Source organism: Acipenser ruthenus, chromosome 4 (genome assembly GCF_902713425.1).
Source record: "Acipenser ruthenus chromosome 4, fAciRut3.2 maternal haplotype, whole genome shotgun sequence".
Taxonomy (NCBI): domain Eukaryota; kingdom Metazoa; phylum Chordata; class Actinopteri; order Acipenseriformes; family Acipenseridae; genus Acipenser; species Acipenser ruthenus.
Window position 1 is genome coordinate 49,185,616 of NC_081192.1, and position 25,673 is coordinate 49,211,288.

Genomic DNA, 25,673 nt, shown 5'->3' on the forward strand with positions numbered 1-25,673 from the left:
TTTCAGCTGTCAGTGGGGCACTGGAGCCGGGGAGTCCAGGGGGGTGGCAAAAGAAAAATGTGCACAGCAAAAAAAGGCGCTTGTATAGTACATAATGTTTAGCTGTGGTTATACTCTACGTCCTACAGTACATGAAAGCAAGGCACTAATTCTATAATATATATATATATATTGGTGCACGGGATATTATTTGGGATATTTAGCACAAGTGTTGTTAAAATATATAGTTGTATTTAGGCACAGGGATTGCACGATCACTTCACGTGCAGACAAAGTATCTAATAGTATGTGAGCATGGGGATTGCACAAATTAGTTCACGTGCTGGGATTCAGTAATTGAATCCCGGCACAATTATATATATAGATGCACGAAGCACTCACTCAGGGAGTGGAGAACGGGAGAGAGAAGGAGAAAATAATTAAAAAGTAAAAGCAAAGCAAATGCTACTCACTTAATTTGGGGTTCATCCACCGTTTGTTAGTTTGTCTATTTGTTTTGGCTACCGTGCTGTTTGTTTTGTTCAGTGTTTTGTTTTCTGTTTAAACCTTTTATTTGCAATAAACTGGCGCAAGCAAGTGCCTTCATCATTTCACCTTGCAGTACTGTGTGTTTCTTCCGGGTCTGACATCATCCATCAGCCATCCATGTGACACCATCCCAAAGTCTAATGCTACTACTGAGTGCAGCTTTTTATGCCTTTGATAGCTGAACATATACCTACGATCATTCATGACTAAGGCTATATTTTTTCACAGTTCTCATGGATTTTACAATTTTCATAAAATGTTCCAATTGCCGTGTAATATGTAGTTCCCTGTGAAGAACAGTGTAAATACTAGGTCTGTCAATTAATAGCAGTTAAGTTCTGCAATTAACATATACATTTTTTAGGAGATTATGTTTTTTTAACACACATTAATCACACTCCTGTCTTGTCCCTCTTAGCATACCGGATAATTTCCTGCAGCACCGTTTTAATACACTTGAATGCATACCAGGATTGAATGACTGTATTCATCATTTGAATAGAAAATTAGTCACGGAACCACATTATGTGGCAAAGCACTCAAACTGAAGGACTTGTGAATGGGAAGTTTATTTAAAACTTAAACTGAAGTTTACTTAAAATTAAAACTTTCTGACGGTTCATTGGATAGAAAGAGGGTTCCAGTATCACAAAAGTGCATCTAGTCTGCTGTACCACCTGCGTGCTAAACATGCTGTCACTTCTCAAAATACACTTTCTAGTAGTTCTTCTGCTACAGACAACAGCAATACAACACCAAATGAAACCCATCAGTTTCGATAAAGTACTCTTTTAGAAATTCAGGATTGCTGCAAACCCATGAATCAAGCTAAGTACGATACTGTAACAAACCCCAGCTGAGGACGATTGACTGAGAGGCTGTTATCTGCATGCAGGACACTGCTAATAGGGCGATAATTGCACAGGGGATAACTGAGAACATGTTTCAAGGGTTGAAACTGACAGTGGAGACAGCTGTTGCCTGTTGTTGCTACTTTGCTGTGTGAAAAGGGGGTAGTAGTTTATAATTATGTTTGACTATTTTGGGATGTTATATATTGTTTTAGTTTTATTGAAGTGTTTAAGAACCACTGTATTTTAAAGTGGTGTACAGGGATCCCCTGTGAACCATCTGGAACTGGGGTAAAGTGCATGTTTGTTTATTTTAAAAGTAAAATCTGTTTTAGTAAATTATTGAACCTTTACCTTGGTGTCTCTTTCTTTGATGATTGTGCCATTACTACTATAACCAATGCTGTGGGATAGCTACCGACTGCAGACCTGTTAACATAGTAGCTTTATTTTACTTTAATAACAACATTTATTTTTAAACAATATTATTTACAAGTATGGAGTATATAACTGTTAGTGAATGATTTGTTTTATTTAGGCTATTTCCAGTTATTAATAAATGTATTATTATTATTATTATTATTATTATTATTATTATTATTATTATTATTATTATTATTATTTAAACAGTAAAGAAAAACATCAGTTTATGAATAAAGAAAACTGATTATTGTAAATGCAATAAGGTGAGTAATAAACTGACCCCATTGTGATTTAGCAGTTCGCTCAAATGATCTAACAACAAATGCTGGATTATAAATAAAAATCTAAAACTATAAAGAGAATCCAGAAATAGATAAAACAGGGTTTTTATGCTGGGTTGTTTTTTGGATGATGATAACAATAATAATAATAATAATAATAATAATAATAATAATAATAATAGCATCAGTTATAAAACAAACTTAACTGATATGGATGCAGTAATTGTATAAACTAAATATGCGATTAAAACCAAGATTAACTGAGATACATTTTTTAAATCTCAAGATTAATCGTGATTATTTTTTATAATCACTTGACAGTCCTATTAAATACACCTATTTTTATAACTTAAAATAAATATAGCAAACGTTTCCTTACATAATGGCCCAGATATTCAAAAGGTTTGTGCACCGCGCAGAGGGTTATACAGGTTGTCTGTGATGCAACGGCTCGTATTATCAATTTCCTGGCACAGTTTCTGGGGGGCTCACGATGCGTACATCTGGCATCAGTTCAGACTCTGCAGTGCATTTGAGTCTGGATAAATCCTGCATGCATAGTGCTCTGCTTAAACCATCATTACCCTAAACACACATAATGAACTCACGACAGCGCTCTCTACATACAGGAGACAGTGCATATCCCCTGAGGCCATGGCTCATGACACCTGTCATCAGACCTGTATCTGCTGCAGAGAAGGCATACAACGTGGCTTATATATCCACATGGAATGTCATTGAGCGGTGGTGTTTTGGCCTGCTCAAAATATGTTTCTGATGTTTGGATGATTCTGGAGGAGCTCTACAGTATAGCCCCCAAAAAGTGTGTAGGATGTCCCTAGCCTACTGTGTACTGCACAACATAGCGCTAACCCAAATACCCCCCCACTGCAGCAGATGCAGAAGCCAAGCACAAAAGACAGCATGAGAGGCCTGACAGACGGGACCCACAGCTGGCACGGAAGTCCAGGGAGGCCAGAAGACTGCTGATACAACAGTTCTCTTGAACAGGATGAGTTTTGTGTCGTCCCCCACTCCAACACTATAAAAGTGTTTGGTGGAAAGCAGCAGTGTCACAATTTAATGAAACAACTGAAAAATTGTGAAAAAAAGCATAATACTTTTACATGGATTTTGCAATGCACCCCACTCAAATAATGGACAAAAAAACAGAAGCACCAATGTAAAGTCACTTAATAGGGCGTTGGGTCACTATGGTATCCCACTCTGTGGAGTTCTCGGCTGACCGTTTTTGATGAAACTGGCTGCTCGCGCCCCAGGTTGAAATTTGCAGTCAATTGATCTGCAGTTGCTCGCCTATTTTGCCTTGCACTTCGAATTAATGCACAGATATCATGATCCTGGAGTACGCACTTGCTAATGATGTCTTTCCCTCGGAGTTCCATGCCGACATCACCTTAGACACCGTTGCTCGTGAAACATCAGCAAGTTGATCTGTCTTGGTCACTGAAGCTCCAGCCAAATGCGCCCCAAATATCACCCCTCTTTCAAAGTCACTGAGGTCTCCTCTTGCAGCCATGCTAGCCATAATTATAGGTGACCAGGCCTGTCCAGCATTTTTATACATGACCCTAAGCATGCTGGGATGTGCTTTGCTTAATTAACACATGAGCCACATCTGTGTGGAAGCCCTTGCTTTCAATATACTTGGTGTCCCTCATTTACCCAGGTGTTTCCATTTTTTGTCCACTACCTGTATGTACATGGTTATAAAGAAAATGTATTATAAAATAATGGGCGTGGGGGGCTGTACAAACAGGGGGGAAATACACATCAATAGAAAGACACACAAAAAGGGGCAAAATCAAAACTATAAGTGGGACGGGGAGGATAAATTGTGGGAAGAGGGAGGCAGAATACCCCTTCCTGGTGTGGCTGGCGTTCGGGGGCTTGTTCTTCTGCTTGTGGGCGAAGGGTTTCTGTGACAGTGAGGGCTGCAGTGATGATGTCAGACCAGGAAATGAAAACCAAAAACATACGATGTACGGGTGAAACTGAAGCGCTAGAGTGCTCAGTATTTTATAAATAAACAAAATTAAACAAATAGTTTATACAAAACACAAAATAAAGGGCACACTGGCCAAAGTAAAAATAAACACTAACAAATAATTCTTACTATAAAAAACGAGTACCTTGTTCGCTGGCTGGTAGCATTTGCTCTTACTTCCTTAACTCTCTCTAACACTCTCTGTTTGTCTGAGCCCAGAGTGGGTCTTTTATACTGTGGCTGGAACCTTAATTACCCATTAAACAATTACCTTATTAAGGCTCCGGCCACATTCCCACAGGCTTTATTGGGATGGGGATTTTGCCGGTCTCAAACAATAAACAATAAACAATAATGTCGGACAGCTTTTGTCAGTCTGCAAACACATATACAATAATAATAATCATAATAATAATACTACTAATAATAAATAATATATACATAAATAAATAAATAGGCACAAGGGGTGGGTTCCCCATCACAGGTTCCAATACCCACGATCGGGCAATGCATTGTAGTGTAGGTAGCACTGAATCGATGGCGATCCCTGGCTGAACCATGGATGCGTGGACACCAGCCCCTTTTCTCGCTAATGATGGATGGGCGACCCAGAATAGCCTCCGCTATCCAGCCACCATGTCATGGCATAAGACAGCAATCTCATTTTGCATTGACAGCAATTGAGAATGCAGGCCCTCCATACTGCGCTCTACTCGCTCTCCGATGGGGAGCAGAGCAGCATTAGCCTGGTGCAGCATCTCCCTGTCCTGTGCCCGCTCAGTTGCTGGAGATGGGGATGGTGTGGGGGCTTGGCTGGGGGAACCTCGAGGGACAGAGTGGGGGCTGCTTTGGACCTCAATACTTAAATTACACCAGAGTGGAGTCCTCAGCAGCCCCCTGTGCCCCAGGAGCAACCTCGCTTGACCCCTCTTCCTCTTTAAACGATTTGACCGAATTAGAAGCTTTGTTACATGAAGATCTTGGTACCATTTGAAAGACAATCGGTTTCTCTTTCAGGTGGCATTGTAATATTTTATGAGTAAGGCACACCACACCAAAAATAACTTAGCCCATTAAGAAGGGGGGGCTCTTTATTGCCTACGTTTATCCACTGGACAGCTTTGCTCAATACGCTTCCACGGTTTTCTGAACAAATATTTTTTTCCATCTTCTGATACTATATTGTAGATATTCGCTTAATCTACTAGGATACAATATTGAAGATGCAATACAGAACATCAGTACTGAAACGTGTGATACACCTTGTTCATTAAATGGATCAACCCCATAATGTATTGCATTCCATATCTATCAGAATATACCAATTAGTAAGCAAGGCGATCGGAGGGTCGTGGGTAAATAATAATAATAATAATAATAATAATAATAATAATAATAATAATAACACTGGATGGGATAATCAGTATTTATTTAATCACTGAATATTGATATGTTTTTATATATATTTCTTCTTCACTGCTCCACAGGCATATTGTCATCCAACGATGGCTTCTGAGGGTGGAGAGAAGGAAGAAGAGGTCGAGCGGGGGGATCCTATGCATTTTTGTATCATTTTGCTTTTGAGGGTGAGCATAGTGTGACTTTTAGGGTGCGTTTTCTGTTGTTCTTATACCTTGTTTTGCACTTAACTTTATCAGCTGCTGCAATTATGTGTTTTATGTTTGGTTTTCATGGGAAGCTGCAGTTCGGGGTGCCAATTGTGTGTTTGAATGAGCCCACATTATAGGCTATATTTGTGTAGAGTCTCGTCTGATTAATAGTGGTACATACTGTGAGGACACCGATGATAGCAGCTTGTCTAATGTTAACGGTCCTTCATTGTCGTGTGGTATTCCAATTCTGCATTCTCTCTTAGTTCTTTTGTGCATTTGCTATATTGGTAATGAATGCGCAGCACAAATTTTGCGAGGGAATTGCGCATCGCTTTGTATATCTGGGCCAATATGTTTAATCTTGAAATACCTATTTTTAGACTGTGCAATAAGTAATTTCTACCGTGAAAAAAACACCCTATCCATAACTGAAAAGTATTTATACCACCTCCTCTTCCATCATATTCAGAAACATCTGACTGATTCTATAGATCTTATAAATGTTTTACATAACTTTTGTGTTGCCAGTGACACATGCCATAATTTTTTTGGAACGATCTGAAAATGTATAATCTAGTGTCAATGTTAAATTGTACATAATAAAGGCTTTATGTACAAGTGGCATTGTCAAAGCCTGTATATTACAGTTTACTAATAGGTTATGCTTCTGTCTCTAACCACCAGTTGTGTCTGTGTCTGAACAGCAGAATACTCCAAGTTGAACTCTAGGTTTTCTCAAAACATTTTTGTGCTGTTTTTACTTATAATATTGGGACAAAACTTATTTTGGTTGATGGTTGTTATCTGGGGAAAACATGTACCTCCTCAATGTTGTTTAGAACTACAATGCCGATAAACACGGATTACTGATATGAAGAGATGAATGTATGGACAGAAGAAAAGATGGTGGTGCACATATGGAGAGAACCATGAGACAGATTCTATGCTGCCTCTGCAAGTGACACAGCCATAGAAGACAACCAAATGGTAATTTGTAACTACCGAATTTATTCTGGCTATTAAATACCACAACAAAATGTTTTTGAAATCAACAATTAATGGGCATTTATACATAAAACCACCTGATCATTTTTGCAAAAATTCTTAATGGTTAGTTTTGGTGTTCAAATATTTTTTTTTCTCTCTTAATGGCTGCTATCTTGCTTGAAACTCAGTTGGCTACATCTAATTTTATATAGCAGTTTACTATAAAGCAAGTGGAGCCAACAAATTAAAAAGTCTCAGGATCCAAAGACATGGCAAACTAACACAGGCATGTATTTAGCAAGATATTGAGAGCCTCAGATTTGGAATCAATTACGGTACCAGCCACCCTTCCTGTATTAACATAAAACAATTCACACTTCATAAGCAACAGCAGGTAAAGCAAAAGGAAGTACAGAGGAAGTGGTGATAAACGTAATGCCCACTAGAAGAAAATAATGTGATATGGTAGCAACATGTTTAACATCCAAGTAAAGTGGCCAGGAATAAAGTAGAGGTGAATCAACAGATGATTCTAACAGACTGATTTTTGTAAACAAATGTCCACATCCTAAAGAATTTGCACAGTTCCAATTTGCCAATAGCCAACCACAGGGTTCCTGCAGGTGCAGTGGCTTAGAGTGAGGCTTCTACTGTAACACTCCCCAATGCATTCAACGCACTTTTTGTAATGCATTTGTTGAATTACATGCTCCTATGGGTAATGCACACTGTTTTAGCCACCCCAGTGTACGTTCTGTAAACTACATTCCTCTTCATACTGTACAAAGCAACAAGTCGTATACAGCAGACTACTAACTCAGCGCAATAAAAAGCAGATCAAGTTCAAAGTCTACAACACACTCTGGAGCGCCTTACTTTTCCGATCAATAATGTATTTAGATTGTGTTCGGGGAAATAGATATGAAAATATTTAGCTTAAAATAAGCTCCTCTTTCAAATTAATAATAAGGGCTGGATTTTTTAATTTAATCTGACACCTCCCTTCCTTCTCATCTCTCTACTTGCACGGCTTCTTTACCATAATAAATCTGGGCTTATTGAACTTGGACTTGATTCGGTTCCAGTTCTTCATGTTGTTACATAGACTTGTATATAATAAATGATGACAGGGTAGGACACTGATCATTAAAGATAGAAAATTGTATTCCCATTTTGATTATGAAACAAATAAAATGGCAGCACTGTTTGAACGTGCTTATAGTATGGATTTTTAATTTTATTTAATCCATGACATTTGTTGTGATGGGAGCAGGGAAAGCTGTACAATAAAATGGAAAAAAAAAATCATTGCTGATTCCAAAAAAAAAAAATCAGTTTTCTTAAAACCTCTTGACTATCGATAGTGACAATTACACATGTTCATATTGTAAAAAAAAAAAAAAAACGCTAACTTTACCAGAACTTACATTAAGGGAAGCCTGATTATGGCCTAGAATAACTGCTTTCATGGTTGGGTCCATGGTTATAACCACTGAAAATGCTGTTGCCTATTTTTGTGTTTATGTGCATAGCCCTGCATAACCTTGTAAGTTTTCTTCAAATCACTTATCTGATTATGTGGTCCTATCACGCAAGAGAATCTCAACTGACTGTCTGCTATTTTCTACCATTACATCCTACAGTGCTACAGTGTTGCCGCATTATACAAACCCTTCAGCAGATATAAATTGTTTTTAATCACCTGTATTATTCATTCCATTTCCATACTTCCTTTCTCTGGATCAAATGATAATCTTGTTTGAAGTCTATAAAAAATATTCAGGACTCCCAAGCACGCTCTCTGATCTTCTTTATTATCCACATCCCAAGCCTTGCTTTTCTTAAATCCCCACAACTAATTCAGACGGTACTGATTTGCCTGTACAGCAGCATGCACTATAGAAACTGCAGTATTCTTGCATTTGCATCAGCTGCTGTTTCATGTGAAGAATTTGAGTGACAGTATGTATTATTTAAGCCTTAGACGGTCAATAGTCACTCTCACGGTCAAGAGATATTACAACCTTATAGTGGAAAACTGATCGCTTGGGTTGAAAAAGCCCCTTCCAGTGAGCAATAAAGCCCTCAGCCTGTGGCCCAATGTCCTTCTGGATATTATATTACTACTATAATACTGAACCCCAGTCAATAATAGTATGTACACAACATTGTATTATAAGGAAATATTGAGTTTTTAGAGAATACTGTAGTATTTCTTATATGGGTTTGTGGCAAGCCAAAATATCATTTAGAGAGATCTCAAATTCATTTATAGATATCTCTAAATAATTTAAGATATCTTCAAATATTTTAAGATATCTAAAATACATTTAGAGATATCACAAGATGATTTCCAGATATCTTTAAATGGAGCTTTAAATGAGATATTTAAAATGCATTTTCAGATATCTTTAAATTGTTTTCAGATATATTTAAACCATTTAGAGATCCCTATAAATAACTTCCTGTTCATTTGATATCTCTAAATCACTTTAAGATATATTGAAATAATTTCCTGTTCTTTTAGAGATCTCTGAATCATTTTAAGATATCTTGAAATAAGTTCCTGTTCATTTCGAGATGTCTCTAAATGATTTTGAGATATCTCTAAATGAACAGGAAGTTATTTCAAGATCTCTTAAAATGATTTCGAGATATCTCTAAATGAACGGGAAGTTATTTTGAGATATCTCTAAATGATAGTTTGGCGTACCATGCTAGCAAAACATTATTTAAAGATATCTGTAAATCAATTTGAGATATCTTTATTTCATTTTTAGATATCTCAAAATGAAATTAAGATATCTTCAAAAGGGTTTATTTATAGATATCTCATATTCATTTATATTCATTTAAAGATAACTGCAAATGAATTACAGATATATCTAAATATTTCAAGATATCTTAAAATGCAATTTGAGATATCTCTAAATGATAATTTGGCTTGCCATAATGGGTTTAGCTATGTTAGCTTTGTTCCTTCACAGAATGATGTTGCACATGCTGTTAATGTCAGCTCTACAATGCCCTACCCCTAAGCGTTTACCTGCTCATACTCTACCTGACAGTAAACTGATTTTTCTTTTATTTCAAATAAAGGACAACCTTTAAAAAGCCCACTTGTCATTAATAGCCTCAGATGATCAGTCCTTTGATTTCTTTGTACTTCAATGCTCTGTAATGCCATACTATCTCAATTTCCACACAGTTCTCTGTTGTATACATTAAAGCACTGCACACAAAAATGCAACTTTGTATGAAATATAAACTAGACCATAAAAAGAATAATGATAAGGCTGTATTTTTTTTCGGTTATCACAGTTTTCAGTGAAATTTACCCATTGCAATGTAATTTGTAGTTCCCCGTGAAAATTCATATTTTTGAAAGAATAGTGTAAATATACATATTTTTATCATTCAAAAATAATATTATTATTTGTTTGTTTATTTAGCAGACGCCTTTATCCAAGGCGACTTACAGAGACTAGGGTGTGTGAACTATGCATCAGCTGCAGAGTCACTTACAATTACGTCTCACCCGAAAGACGGAGCACAAGGAGGTTAAGTGACTTGCTGAGGATCACACAATGAGTCAGTGGCTGAGGTGGGATTTGAACCGGGGACCTCCTGGTTACAAGCCCTTTTCTTTAACCATTGGACCACACAGCCTCCTATACAAAGCTTGCGAAGTTTCAGGCAGGAAATCTACAGTACAAGTGCCTTCTGCATTCATTGGTTAATCGACAAACCTATTGCCAGCAAGTTCTAATTAACCTATAAGGTGTATATATACACCAATTTCACATACTCAGTCTTGCCGTGCTTTCAAATTAACCAGCTGTCGTTTGTTTGGTTGCATACCCCCGGCCGGCCGTATCAATGTTGTCCCTTACCGTCACATTATGGATTCAAGAAAACCTTGCACTTGATATACTGAACTTGAGATCTTTCAGAACAGCCTGGATTTCTGTACCTTTTGAAGGGTTTCACACATCTGATTTCTTGTAAATGGGCTGCTTTCGATGTCCTTGATTCTTTTGGTGGTAGTGGATTGTCATCTTCACTGAATTCTGAGGATGAAGTAGTATCATTCTCTTCAGATAGAATGAGTTACTCTGCTAAGCACATCCTAAAAATGCAGGTATTGCTTAATTTCTTTACATGGTACAGCCAATGTCTACCATTGTGAATGGTGTGAAAAGACCTTAACCGAAAACAATAATTTCATAGTATATAAGAAGCAAAAGCACAGAAAAAAAAGATTTGCATAAAACTGTAGCTAAAAACAAGCAGCGAAAAATGAAATTAATAAAAACAGAAAAACAGAAGCCCTAATTATAAGATAAGGCTCAAAAGGTCAAATTCACCCTGAATATATTGGAACATATATTTAAATGTACATCATTATAAACGTAGCTCTTCTTAAATAAATATTTCCCTTTAGTAGTATAAATAGAAAAATAAACATGGATTAAAAGAAAACATGGGGCTAAATATTTTTGTTCTAAATGGAAGAAACAAACAAGGAGCTAAATAGTCAGTAAGATATTGTATAATGTCTGTAGTATGCATTTGCTAATACACATTCACAGGGTTAAAATCCTTTCCAACAATAGCGTGGTACAATAATGTAAAACATGAATAAACACAAAATACAGGCTTCTGGGCTTACTTGCCTTTTTTGTAAAGCAACACTTTTGTGAAAGTAATAACGAGACAGGTTTTTTTTTTTTTTCAGATGTACCCAGGGCTATACTTAAGTTCTGTGCAGTATTGATAAACAATGTGAGCAATTAAATGAGGCATTTATCAAATCCAACACCAATCCATTCTGTAACCTGTAGTATTTATTATGTGTGACAATCTACCGGAAAGATCCCCTGCATGCCTTTAGTACTATTTTTTAGCTGCTTGTCTGCACTAGTGAACCACTTAAAATGACAGATCCCCCTATTGTGGCTGTGCTGAGCAACTCGTAACAAGTATGGCCATTTTTCTGAGTACTGGTAATTTTGTTATTATTGTTAATTGTGACAAAGCGTGCCCTGTATCTGTGACTTTGGTCACTCATCCCAGGATCTTTGACAATGTCTTATTAATTATTTATGTCTTAGCCAACGCCCTTATCCAGGGCAACTTACATTGTTACAAGATATCACATTATTTTTACATACAATTACCCATTTATAAATTACCTTGCTCAAGGGTACAGCAGCAATGTCCCCCACCTGGGACTGAACCCACGACCCTCCGGTCAAGAGTCCAGAGCACTAACCACTACTCCACACTACTGCCCCTATATAAAAACATAACAAGTGTTCTGGCTTTTCTGTTCTGTAACACATCATGGATCGTTATTGCTGTGTTATCTGTTTGACAATGTGGGCAATAATCCTTACATTATCAGTGCACTTGACAGTACATTTTGAAAAGACAGTTGAAACTGACTTTAAAGTTATAAGTGTAAAAAGTTGTTTGGATATTAGCAATGAAAAGAAAAATGACAGGTACCTTATTTAAACAGTTGTAGCAACACGTGGGGATGTGTAATGCTTTATTTCTGAAGTGATGCATCTGATTATTTTCTGCATCTTGTTTTGTTGATGTGTCGTGTTCTGTTTTGTTCAAACCTTTTATTTTCTGTGCGTGTAATAAAACATTGAGCGTTGCAGCGTCTCAGTTTCACCCGCCAGTACTGCCTGTCTGTGTGTTTCTTTCTGCCCTGATGTCACCCCTATAGCCAGCCTGTTCACAGTAATTTATCACAGCAGTTTCGTTTACATTAACTGAATGACCCAGGCGATGAAGTTATGTCACTGCTTTTTGCATCATTCCTTGATCCCCAATTTCGCAATTTGGATTTCCTATCAGAACAAGCCAAAACCACTGTAGTTGAAGCAATGCTTTCCAGACTAGTTAGGCTGACGGACAGCAGTCCCGCTAACGACATGAACTGTGCCACTACAACTACATGTGACTTGCAGTTAAAAAGAAAACAAAGACAGAACAAGCATTTAAATTGTGATTTCGTGGATGGCAGCAACCAGAGACAACCTCCAAGGAAAGCCTAATCAGACAAAAGGTGATGAATATAGCTCTGAAATGCCATTAAATGTTACTGAAGATCCACTGCTGTGGTGGAAAAATAACCAGACATGCTTTCCAAAATGAGCAAGCTTGGCAATGAACATGTTAAGTATCCCAGCAACATCAGTCCCAAGTGAGTGGGTGTTCAGCAAGGGTGGGATCATAGTTAACAAACTCTGTTCTTCTTTGAAACCGGAGAGTGTGGATGCCATCATTTTTCTCAACAAAAACAAAAAGTAAATCATTCTGGAGCACGGACTTTATAAAATAAATTGGGCTTGTGAATAGTTCAATTACTTAGAGTTTAATTGGTGAATGTTCCCTCTGTTGGATTTTGTTGCAAAGGATAGGATTTTTTTCTAACCATTTTCATCATTTAAATCATTTGTGAGAATGAGAAACACGGTGGGTATTGTTTCATTTATATTAGAACATAGGAAATGTCTAAGGTTTATTTTAGATAAACTACAGAAATGGTTAGTTTTGGTGTTTACATCAGATATCTGAAAACTTTCGTTTATTCTCTACAATATTGTATGTTTTCTTTTGTGTTAGTGAATAAAATGATGCATCAATGATTGTCTCTTTAAGAAAACAATGCATGTGAGAATGTGGCTGGAGCCTTAATTCAATGATTAATTAGGCTCCAGCCACATGGTATTTTAGGGGGTGTTTGGGTGAGTGTAAGTGTAATTGTGTATTATTTGGTGGTAGCCAGTGAAGGCGAATGCCCAGTCTTACAGTATTGTTAGTATTATTGTTTTGTTTAAACCTTTTATTTTGGCCCTTGTGCCAGTTACTTTGTTCCTGTGTTTTTATTGATGGTGTTTGTGACTTGTTTTGTTTGACCTTTTTATTTTGCTCTGTGAGCTGTGTTTTTGTTTGTAATTTTTACTTGTGAAAAAATAAACCTTGGCAGTTCTTCAGCTCCGTCTCCTTCCTACCTCCTGACCACTTTGGCTACATACACACACACTGCTGTTGGCTTGTGTGGCGGAGTGTCCCGCCCCTATTTATTATTATTTGTATTTTTGTTTGCGGCGCGGGTAAAAGCGCCGCGTCTTTTATTATTATTTAAAAACCCCGTGAGGATGCATGGCTGATCAGCTACTGATTACTTAAATAGCTGACAGTCATGCATCCTTACCAAACGCGTGCAGACTCTGGCCGGGGGATAATAAGATAATTACCAACTAGTTAATCCCTCGGCCAGAGTATATAAACCTGCAGCTCTCTGCACTTGATGTTGGGGTGTTGGAGTAGAGAGTACGGGGAGCGGAGAGAAGAGAGAAGGAATAATATTTAAAAAACAATTGCTAATACGTGCTGGATAATCCAGCACGGCACTTACTTGTTTGTTTATTTATTCGTTTGGCCCTCGTGCCCTTTTGTTTGTATTTTGTTTAAATATTTTGTTTGTTTGTTATTAAATACGCTGAGTGCTTTTGCACTCAGTTTCACCCGCCCATCCACTGTTTGGAGTCAGTTACTTCCTGGTCCGTGACGTCATCCACCACACCACTGCGAGCCAGACTGTCACATATGGTGTCCTGCGTGGGACAAAACAAACGCCTCCAATAGCCGGACCAGGAAAGAAAAGCTCGTTTTTTGTTCGTTTTTTTTTCAAAAGTGTTTTTGTGTGTTTTTTGGGGGAAAAAAAAAAAAAAAAAATATGGGAAGAAGCGGACGGAGGAAGCAGCAGCTACAGCAGCGTGGGGCCGGTCGCAGGTCCCACTGTAGCTCAACCATGCTGGACGTCTGCCCCACCTGCTTGAAAGGTGAGGAGTGGTGCTTCGCTGTTGGGGAAGTGGGTCACATAGCACCCGACCAACCCCCTCCATGGCAGGAGAAAGAGGAGCCAGAGCGTCCAGTGAGGGAGGACCTGCATCCTCCAAAGAGGACGAATGCACTCTCCTCTGAGGGAGTCTGGGACTGGCTGGTGGAGCCGGGGAGGGATTATGAGGAAGCCCTCCCTGCAGTGATCAACCTCCTGTGGGCAAGAGATGGGGAGCGCTGGGAGGCCTGGGAACAGCAACACCACCCAGCTTCCCTCCCAGACATCGCAGCCATGGTGTTCAACTACCTGGCTGCGGATATGGGAGAGACCCTGCTGCTGCCATCTCCAGCACAAAAGGGAGAGGAGCCATCGCTACCGTCTCCACCAGCAGAGGGAGAGGAGCCATCGCTGCCGTCTCCAGCGCCAGAGGGAGAGGAGCCATCGCTGCCGTCTCCAGCGCCAGAGGGAGAGGAGCCATCGCTGCCGTCTCCACCAGCAGAGGGAGAGGAGCCATCGCTGCCGTCTCCAGCGCCAGAGGGAGAGGAGCCATCGCTGCCGTCTCCAGCGCCAGAGGGAGAGGAGCCATCGCTGCCGTCTCCAGCGCCAGAGGGAGAGGAGCCATCGCTGCCGTCTCCAGCGCCAGAGGGAGAGGAGCCATCGCTGCCGTCTCCAGCGCCAGAGGGAGAGGAGCCATCGCTGCCGTCTCCAGCGCCAGAGGGAGAGGAGCCATCGCTGCCGTCTCCAGCGCCAGAGGGAGAGGAGCCATCGCTGCCGTCTCCAGCGCCAGAGGGAGAGGAGCCATCGCTGCCGTCTCCAGCGCCAGAGGGAGAGGAGCCATCGCTGCCGTCTCCAGCGCCAGAGGGAGAGGAGCCATCGCTGCCGTCTCCAGCGCCAGAGGGAGAGGAGCCATCGCTGCCGTCTCCAGCGCCAGAGGGAGAGGAGCCATCGCTGCCGTCTCCAGCATCAGAGGGAGAGGAGCCATCGCTACCGTCTCCACCAGCAGAGGGAGAATGCCTGCTGGTTTCGCCTCCACAGCCTGGGGAGGAGCCCGAACGTCCTACGCCCGAGTGGGAGGAGCCCGAACGTCCTACGCCCGAGTGGGAGGAGCCCGAACGTCCTACGCCCAAGTGGGAGGAGCCCGAACGTCCTACGCCCAAGTGGGAGGAGCCCGAACGTCCTACGCCCGAGTGGGAGGAGCCCGAACGTCCTACGCCCGAGTGGGAGGAGCCCGAACGTCCTACGCCCGAGTGGGAGGAGCCCGAACGTCCTACGCCCGAGTGGGAGGAGCCTGAACGTCCTACGCCCAAGAGGGGGGAGTCGGTGCGTCCACAGCCCAAGAGGGAGGAGTCGGTGCGTCCACAGCCCAAGAGGGAGGAGTCGGTGCGTCCACAGCCCAAAGAGGGGGGAGTCGGTGCGTCCATAGCCCAAGAGGTGGAAGTCTGCGCTTCCACAGCCTTAGGACCCAAGCTGCAGTCCCAAGAGCCAGAAGGGGAGGAGTTACAGGCTCAACCCCCCGAATTTTTCTGGGGGGGAGAAGGGCAGGATGCTGGTGTTCCCCAGCAGCCTCTATTTATGCTGCTGAAGGGAGCACGGCACACACCAGCCCAGCCGCCACAGCAGAGGGAGCCAGCACCGCCACAGCCTCCCTCTGAGTGGCCAGCATCCGCCCCATCGCCTCTGCCTCCACCACCACCAGGAGCAGAGCAGCAGGAGCTGCCTCTGTCTCCACCACCACCAGGAGCAGAGCAGCAGGAGCTGCTTCTGTCTCCACCATCACCAGGAGCAGAGCAGCAAGAGCTGCCTCTGCCTCCGCCACCTCCACCAGCAGAGGGTGAATGCCTGCTGGTTCCACATCCACCGTCGTGGGAGGACTGCTTGCCCCTCCCACCTCCACCAGCAGAGGGTGAATGCCTGCTGGTTCCGCCTCCACCGTCGTGGGAGGACTGCTTGCCCCTCCCACCTCCACCAGCAGAGGGTGAATGCCTGCTGGTTCTGCCTCAACCGTCGTGGGAGGACTGCTTGCCCCTCCCACCTCCACCAGCAGAGGGTGAATACCTGCTGGTTCCGCCTCAGCCGCCGTGGGAGGACTGCTTGCCACTCCCAGCTCCACCAGCAGAGGGTAAATACCTGCTGGTTCCGTCTCAGCCGCTGTGGGAGGACTGCTTTCCCCTCCCACCATCGCCATTGCCTGGGGATGGCTGTTCTGCATCGCCTGGGGCTGCCTTTTGTTCTCCACAGGACACAGGGTACGAGGGAGAAGTGGAGCTCCCGCTGCCGCCTCCATGGCCAGGGGCTCCCCTCCCGAGTTCGCCTTCCGAGGGTCCGCTGCGGCTGCCGTCGCCTTCCGAGGGTCCGCTGCGGCTGCCGTCGCCTTCCGAGGGTCCGCTGCGGCTGCCGTCGCCTTCCGAGGGTCCGCTGCTGCTGCCGTCGCCTTCCGAGGGTCCGCTGCTGCTGCCGTCGCCTTCCGAGGGTCCGCTGCTGCTGCCGTCGCCTTCCGAGGGTCCGCTGCTGCTGCCGTCGCCTTCCGAGGGTCCGCTGCTGCTGCCGTCGCCTGGGGTCGCCAGGGATCCTGCTTCGCCTGGGGTCGTCGAGGGTCCGGCTTCACCTGGGGTCGCCAGGGATCCTGCTTCGCCTGGGGTCGCTACACGATGGCCGGAGCTCCATGAAAGGGAGCTGCCAGAAATGAAGAAAGGGGGGGAGGTCAGGAGACCAGCTCCCCCAGCCGCACTTTCGCGGCTGGAGATCATGTGGTCGGAGCCCCACGGAGGGGAACTGCCGGCCATGAAGAAGGGGGGAGAGGTCAGGAGACCAGCTCCCCCAGCCGCACTTTCGCGGCAGGATAGAGTGTGGCGGGAGCCCCGGAAGAGGGAGCTGCCGGCCACGAAGAATGGGGGGGTGCCAGAGATTCCACCATGGCCACCCCCCAGAAGTAACGTGCTTCCCCCTCTTCCGGGACTTTAAGACTGAGGGGGGAGGTGGCCGTTGGGGCCATGTGTGCTGCGCACAAGGGGGGGCATGTGTGGCGGAGTGTCCCGCCCCTATTTATTATTATTTGTATTTTTGTTTGCGGCGCGGGTAAAAGCGCCGCGTCTTTTATTATTATTTAAAAACCCCGTGAGGATGCATGGCTGATCAGCTACTGATTACTTAAATAGCTGACAGTCATGCATCCTTACCAAACGCGTGCAGACTCTGGCCGGGGGATAATAAGATAATTACCAACTAGTTAATCCCTCGGCCAGAGTATATAAACCTGCAGCTCTCTGCACTTGATGTTGGGGTGTTGGAGTAGAGAGTACGGGGAGCGGAGAGAAGAGAGAAGGAATAATATTTAAAAAACAATTGCTAATACGTGCTGGATAATCCAGCACGGCACTTACTTGTTTGTTTATTTATTCGTTTGGCCCTCGTGCCCTTTTGTTTGTATTTTGTTTAAATATTTTGTTTGTTTGTTATTAAATACGCTGAGTGCTTTTGCACTCAGTTTCACCCGCCCATCCACTGTTTGGAGTCAGTTACTTCCTGGTCCGTGACGTCATCCACCACACCACTGCGAGCCAGACTGTCACAGCTTGACAACCGTATTTACAAACGGCACTCCCTGCAGTTATTTGTTGTACACACACACCTTGCATTACTGAAGTCATTGACTCCCTTTTTAAACAAACCACTGAACTAGGGCCATCATTACATTGCGATCATGAGGTTTTGTGTGACAACATAGAGGCTGTGTTTTCATTTTTGCTTTTGGAAGAAAGTACTGTACGTAATCGATCGAGAGCTCGTCAAGCACAGCTATGCTCTTTTCTGCAAAACCAGCGGAGACGCCATTTTGCTTTTTCTGCACTGCTAAATACAGTGGCGATAATCTGCAATACCATGACGGTAGATCGAAACATTTGGTAGATCTTCTGACCAGAAGGCCGGTTGGGAACGACTTGAGTGGTTTCCAAATGACTGGATTAAAAATGTACACATGTCTAAGGAGTCATATATGCATCCTTTTTGGGGTTGCCACCAATTCTGGTTTTGCCTGGATTGTTCTCTTTTTGAGGCAGCTGTCCTGTGAAATCTGTAAGACTTCCCGGGACATTAAATGTCAAAGTATATGATTTATTCATTTATTTATTTATTTATATACGAAATGACTCGGGTGTCCCGGTTTTTTGTAAGTCAGAGGTGAGTACCGTCGTCTTTGTCATTTACTGAGACATTTCCTGGAGTGCCAAACACGCAGATGAGACGTTCGGTATCGGTGGAAAAATGAGCGGCAGCCATACTGTGGCGTTTCGGGACACAAATTGTCCCATATTGTTTTATTTAAGTTGTAAAACCAATTTCTTTTTTTTTCTTACAACAAAATATTATAAACTGTACTTTGATTAAATAAAAAAGGGTATTATATGTATGCACTATTTCCTATTGTTATGAATTTATATATATATATAATTTTAGCCATGTTTCTCACACAGAAATGTCTGATAAACAATGACATCATTAGCAGAAATCCACTGAGCACCAACTGCTGTGTTAGTTTGTGTTAGTGCGGTTGTAATACACACACACACAGTTAGTGTGCATTAACTAACCAAACTGAATCAATAACCACACTCGATACCTGTTCCGAACAGGATTATTATTATTATTATTTATTTCTTAGCAGACGCCCTTATCCAGGGCGACTTACAATCGTAAGCAAATACATTTCAAGTGTTACAATACAAGTAATACAATAAGAGCAAGAAATACAATAACTTTTGTTCAAGCAAAGTACAAGTGTGACAAACCACAATTCAATAATACAGCAGATAATAGTGATAGTTACATCAGGATATGATTAAATAGTGATAGTTACATCAGGATGTGATTAAATACAAAGTACTACAGGTTAAACACTTGGCAGATTACAGTATTCTGAAGTACAGGATTAAATGCAGTAAAATAGGGGGCAGATAAGAGCAAAATAAAGCACATTTACATGAAGGGTGATAGTGTCCCAGGATACAAACAGAGGAGTTCTACAGGTGCTCTTTGAAGAGGTGAGTCTTGAGGAGGCGCCGGAATGTGGTCAGGGACTGGGCAGTCCTGACATCTGTAGGAAGGTCATTCCACCACTGCGGAGCAAGGGTGGAGAAGGAGCGGGCTCTGGAGGCAGGGGAGCGTAGCGGAGGTAGAGCTAGTCTTCTAGTGCAGGCGGAGCGGAGAGGTCGAGTGGGGGTGTAGGGAGAGATGAGGGTCTGGAGGTAGCTGGGTGCAGTCTGGTCAAGGCATCTGTAGGCTAGTACAAGAGTCTTGAACTGGATGCGAGCGGTGATCGGGAGCCAGTGGAGCGAGCGGAGTAGTGGAGTAGCATGGGCGAAGCGAGGCAGAGAGAACACCAGGCGGGCAGCAGAGTTCTGGATGAGCTGGAGCGGACGGGTGGCGGACGCAGGGAGGCCAGCCAGGAGGGAGTTGCAGTAGTCTAGGCGGGAGAGTACCAGGGCCTGGACCAGGAGCTGGGTAGCATAGTTGGTGAGGAAGGGTCGGATTCTTCGGATGTTGCTCAGGAAGAATCGGCAAGTGCGTGCCACAGTGGAGATGTGCTGGGAATAAGAGAGGCAGGGGTCCAGGGTGACTCCAAGGTTCTTAGCTGAGGAAGAGGGAGAGAGTGTGGTAGATTCCAGAGGAACAGAGATAGAGAGATCAGAGGAGGGGGAGGAGGAGGGAAAGAAAAGGAGGTCAGATTTAGAGAGGTTGAGTTTGAGGTGATGCAAGTGCATCCAGGAGGAAATAGCAGACAGACAGGTAGAGATACGGGAGGAGATGGTGGAGTCAGAGGTGGGGAAGGAGAGGAAAATCTGAGCATCATCAGCATAGAAATGGTATGAGAAACCATAGGATGCGATGAGGGGACCCAGGGAGCGGGTGTAGAGAGAGAACAGGAGAGGACCCAAGACTGACCCTTGGGGGACTCCAGTTAAGAGGGGGTGAGGTGTGGAGGTTGCTCCACGCCAGGTTACCTGGTAAGTGCGGTTGGAGAGGTAGGAGGAGAACCAGGCCAGAGCAGTGCCAGAGATCCCCAGGTCAGCAAGAGATGATAGTAGAATAGAGTGATCAACAGTGTCAAAGGCAGCAGAGAGGTCGAGGAGAATTAGGACAGAGGAGAGAGAGGCAGCTCGGGCACACTTAAGTGAGTTGGTGACAGACAGGAGGGCGGTTAACTAGATTAACTAGTGCGACTGTCGCTGCCCTTTGTAACCGAACTGTATGTGTATACAAACCGTATTAAGAGCAAAAGGTGAGCTCACAACCACATTTAAACTGTGTGTTTACGTAGCCTTAGACATCCAGCTATCCTGTCACACCCCGTGTCGTGTATGTCTAGCAGCAGTGTAATGGTAGCTAATTGTTGTTAGTTTTCTGTGATTTCAAACAAAAAATGCTTATATATATATATTGTGAAACACTTCACCTTCTCGAGTTCGTTGCCCCTTTAAGAATTGACACAGACACAGAAATAGCGTTCCGCGCTTACGCGCACTTTTAATAAAACAAACAAAAACACACAAAACCAAATAAACACCTAGCTCTTATCGAGCACTAACTACACACGCAGGAACCTAACTAACGCAGGACGGCTAAGCCGTTTCCCTGTCCTCACAAAACAACAGTTTAGTACCGCACTTACTGTTTAACTTTCTTGCTCGTTCTCTCTGACTGCTGGGAAGCAGAGCACCTCGTCTGCCTCCTTCTCCTCAGCAGCCCTGAGCAGACTGACTGCTCTCCTTTTAACTGCCCAATAACGCTCAGGTGCGGACAAGCATTAATAAAACAATTAACAACAAGTGCATTCGCACATCTTTTCTCTCTCGCAGGGAGGTTTTAACCCCCTCCCTGCTGTCTCACTCCACCTGCTTCCTCACAATATATATATATATATATATATATATATATAACACCGCAGGCATTAGGTTTACATTTGCAATAATGTACTGTATATTCAGAGATAAAACTTGACAGTTTTTGTATGTGTGTATATACAGTATATATATATATATATATATATATATATATATATATATATATATATATATATATATATATACACTGTATATATATTTGGTCTTTTTAAAAGCATTTTTTATTATTATTTTTATTTTAGTACATTTTCACATAATAACTGTTCTTTCAGGCCACTGCCAGTCATATAGCTGAAAACACAAGACAGCTGAGCTGCGTTTCCATCGTCAGTTGTTTTATCTACCATTGCAGCTAAGTACTTGGCATCCTGTACTTCTGCTTTTATTCCTTCTAAGTCTTGTCAGAGGTACCCAAGAATACTGTGGCTATTGACAAGTGATAAAGACCGCCCTTAATTTACCAGCCACCTCAATCCACAGCCCTATATGTTTTTTAATCACTCTTTCTCTCCATCCCAGTCAGATGCTGTGTTTAAGACTTGGAGAACGTTAGGAACAACTACTTTAGAATACCTGTATATAGATGGCCACTTTACCTCATTTGACCAGCTGAGGATAAAATATACCTTGCCGGCAACCCATTTTTTTCAGATATTTACAAATAAGGAATTTTGTCCGGGTAAACATCCCCCAATTTGAAACTAAACCAAAAGAACTCGAGGTATATAGACTTTTAGCTCATTACCCGTTTCTATGATTTATCTTCTAAACAAATAGATTGCTCTATAAATGTTTTCAAAAGCGTATGGGAGGAGGAGATTGGACAACAGATATTGGATGAGGTGTGGGAGGAAGGCTTGAGATGAGTACAATCCTGTACTGTTAATGCCAGACATCAATTAACTCAATTCAAAGTGATACACAGGCTTCATTCCTCCAAATCAAAACTACACAAAATATTCCTCTGCTTCGTGCGTCAGAAGACTCAATTAAATCTAAACGTTTGGTCTATGTTGGCAGCTCTTATCTTTAAGTGAATAGTATATTTTAAAAAGTCTTGGTAACTCCTTTAAAATTAATTTAATATGACCTCATGTTTTCTACCTTTTTAAGAAAAAAATCCAGTACCACAAAGTTTACTTGTGACAATAAGTAATTAAATTACTTATTAAAATACTAGTATATATATATATATAGAGAGAGAGATGTTTTTAATATATAACACCAGCTCTGTTTAATTATTCCAGCCTTGGTCTGAAATATATTTCTTTCTCAACAGTAAAACATATTTGTTAGTGTGTATTTAATAAACTTTTTTCTTCTCATTGACAAGTGTATGTTTAATAGACTTGGCTCCTCTCTTCCTAAAAATCCCCTGTTTCAGCTGTCCACTTTCTAACCGGAGTTACTTTAATTAATAAGAGACTTTGAATGTAAGCACTTTAATAAATCCATTGCATGAAGTCATACTTCTCAAGAGACACTCAGACCAGTATCTCTACAGATAAGATGAGCTTACATCCTAATTGTATTACCAAGTTCTCATTAATTGTATAGATGAGGTAATGGACATTTAGACCATTAACTGTTTTCTCTTGCACCATAATGTACCTTTCGTTAGTTAATATAAAAGATACACAGCGAAGGAACCTTGAATCTATGACAGTGTCTAACCAGCAGAATCCCGCTTTAGACACCAACATTCCCTTATTTCCAAGGGCTTTGAATGGGAGGCATGGCCGACCAGCAAACCAACTTTGAATGTCTAATACTGCTTTACTCAGGCAAGCAGAGCCGAGAGGTACCCCACAGTAAATCTACTGATAAGGGCTCGTAGCCTCATGCATGTACCTGTTATTAAATCTGGTCACAGCTTTGAATTAAATTGTCTCACTTTTAAACTTAATAGTTATAAAAATCCTTTGAGGATGCATGACTGATCAGCTACTGATTATTTAACTAGCTGACAGTCATGCATCCTTACCAAACGCGTGCAGACTGTGGCCGAGGGGTAATAAGATAATTAACAGCTAGTTAACCCCTCGGCCAGAGTATAAGAACCTGCAGCTGTCCGTGCTGCAGGGTGGGGTGTACAGAGAGGAGGTACGGGGAGATAGAGAGGAGACAGAAAAAACAATTGCTAAAACGTGCTGGATTAGCCAGCACGACACTTACTTGTTTGTCTGTTTATTCGTTTGGCCCTCGTGCCCTTTTGTTTCTGTTTTGTTGTTTGTTTAAATCTTTCATTTTGTTTTGTTTGTTAATAAATTCAGCTGAGTGCCGTAGCATTCAGCTTCACCCGCCCATCCACTGTTTTGGTTTCTGTACTTCCTGGTCCGTGACGTCATCACACCTCACCACTGCGAGCCATCCTGCCACAGGGTGACAGTCTTTAAAAGCCTGATACCTGCAAAAAACATAAACATTGTTAGCCAGGCTCCCATCTTTACATTCTCATTCCCATCATCACTGGGGAAACTTCAAAGAAATTAAGCTGGTTCTATCAAAGAGCCATGCATCTCCGCCGAATACACCTTTCACTCAAAAAGTTGCTCACACCTTGTACAATAGAGGAAGGGTTTTTAGGGTCACACGTGACACCACCAACACTTTTACAAAGGCTCCTGTGCCATTGACTGCAGGCATAATGATAGCATGTCCATGCTTCATTTAGTGTTGCTATGTAGTATGTACAGTAGTTTCATATGGTGACATACTGGGAGTGGGGAGGGGGGGGGCGGGGGGGGCGGGGGGGGGGGTTGTCACAGCCTGAAACATTTCCAGAAGGGGGGCCCAACAGAAAAGTTTGAGAACTCCTGCTCCAGATAAACAAACCATCTCAACTGATCCAATAAAAAATAAATTCTAATTTTGCAAATATCGCAGCGGGACATCCAAGGATCTGCTCCAATCTTCAGGATACAAATGTTGCTGCAAGACATCTAAAGATCTGCTGCAACCTTAATCTTCCAAACTACCCAACACAAAGGAGTATTGCAGTCTCTCAACACTCTGTGCTCCGGAAGCTTTTCCTGTCTGTCGAGGTGTTTTAGCTGCAGTTTGTGAGCACCTTAAACTTCGGTTTTGGGTGATGTATTCCATGCATTTGGAGCACATAGAGTGTTGTGTGTGTTACGTTTGCCCTTTTCTGCTCCCTCTGGTTGCCTGACAGGTCCTGCTGCAGTTCAGGGGGTGTTTTCTATCTTTCGTAAACAAAGTAAATCTGATACATTTTTCTAAATTCTATTTTTTCTGTCCCCATGCTTCCATGCTGATATATCTGACCTCCAGACCCCAAGATGCACCTTGGGACCGGCTGTTTCTAACTGCGCAAAACCTGGCAGTCTCCAGGTCCTGGTTTCTGCAAGACTCCAAAAAGGCAGCCTTTCTTCCTTGAACTATTCATGCCATTCCTTCAGGACTGGAGCTACAACCACAGCTGCTCAGCGAAATATTCCTGTGCATGTCATAAAAAAGCTTGATTGGAGGCTTATGAGATCTAGGAGGCTGTGTGGTCCAGTGGTTAAAGAAAAGGGCTTGTAACCAGGAGGTCCCTAGTTCAAATCCCACCTCAGCCACTGACTCATTGTGTGACCCTGAGCAAGTCACTTAACCTCCTTGTGCTCCGTCTTTCGGGTGAGACGTTGTTGTCAGTGACTCTGCAGCTGATGCATAGTTCACACACCCTAGTCTCTGTAAGTCGCCTTGGATAAAGGCGTCTGCTAAATAAACAAATAATAATAATAATCTACATAAGGAACAATAGTAAAGACATTCTCGTTGCCCAACAACATCTGGAACCAACAGCCTAAAGAAAGACTTTATTCCAGGATCCAACCCTACCATATCCTTTGCATATATTGAAAGGCAGCTGAAGGTCAAGGGCCTCGAAGATTGTTTCCTTTTTTAGTTTTTTTTTCTTCCCTCTGTTGCCTTCAGTCACACAAAAGTAGATATCACATTATGTGATATAATTCAGTTTTTTTTGGAGGAATGTGGTTCGCAGTGTACAGGTACAAGGAAGAGACAGACAGTGATAATCCAATCAGAAAACTTTTTTTTTTTGTAACCCAGGTCTTGTCACCTTAAACAATAATCCCAGTCAATACACAACACTATGTATTGCACTGGTCTATAAAACGGGTTTGCAGTCCCAATATATAAACACGGTCACTAGTCCTGGGTGAGTACTGTAGTGCTCGTGGTGCAAATTCAATAT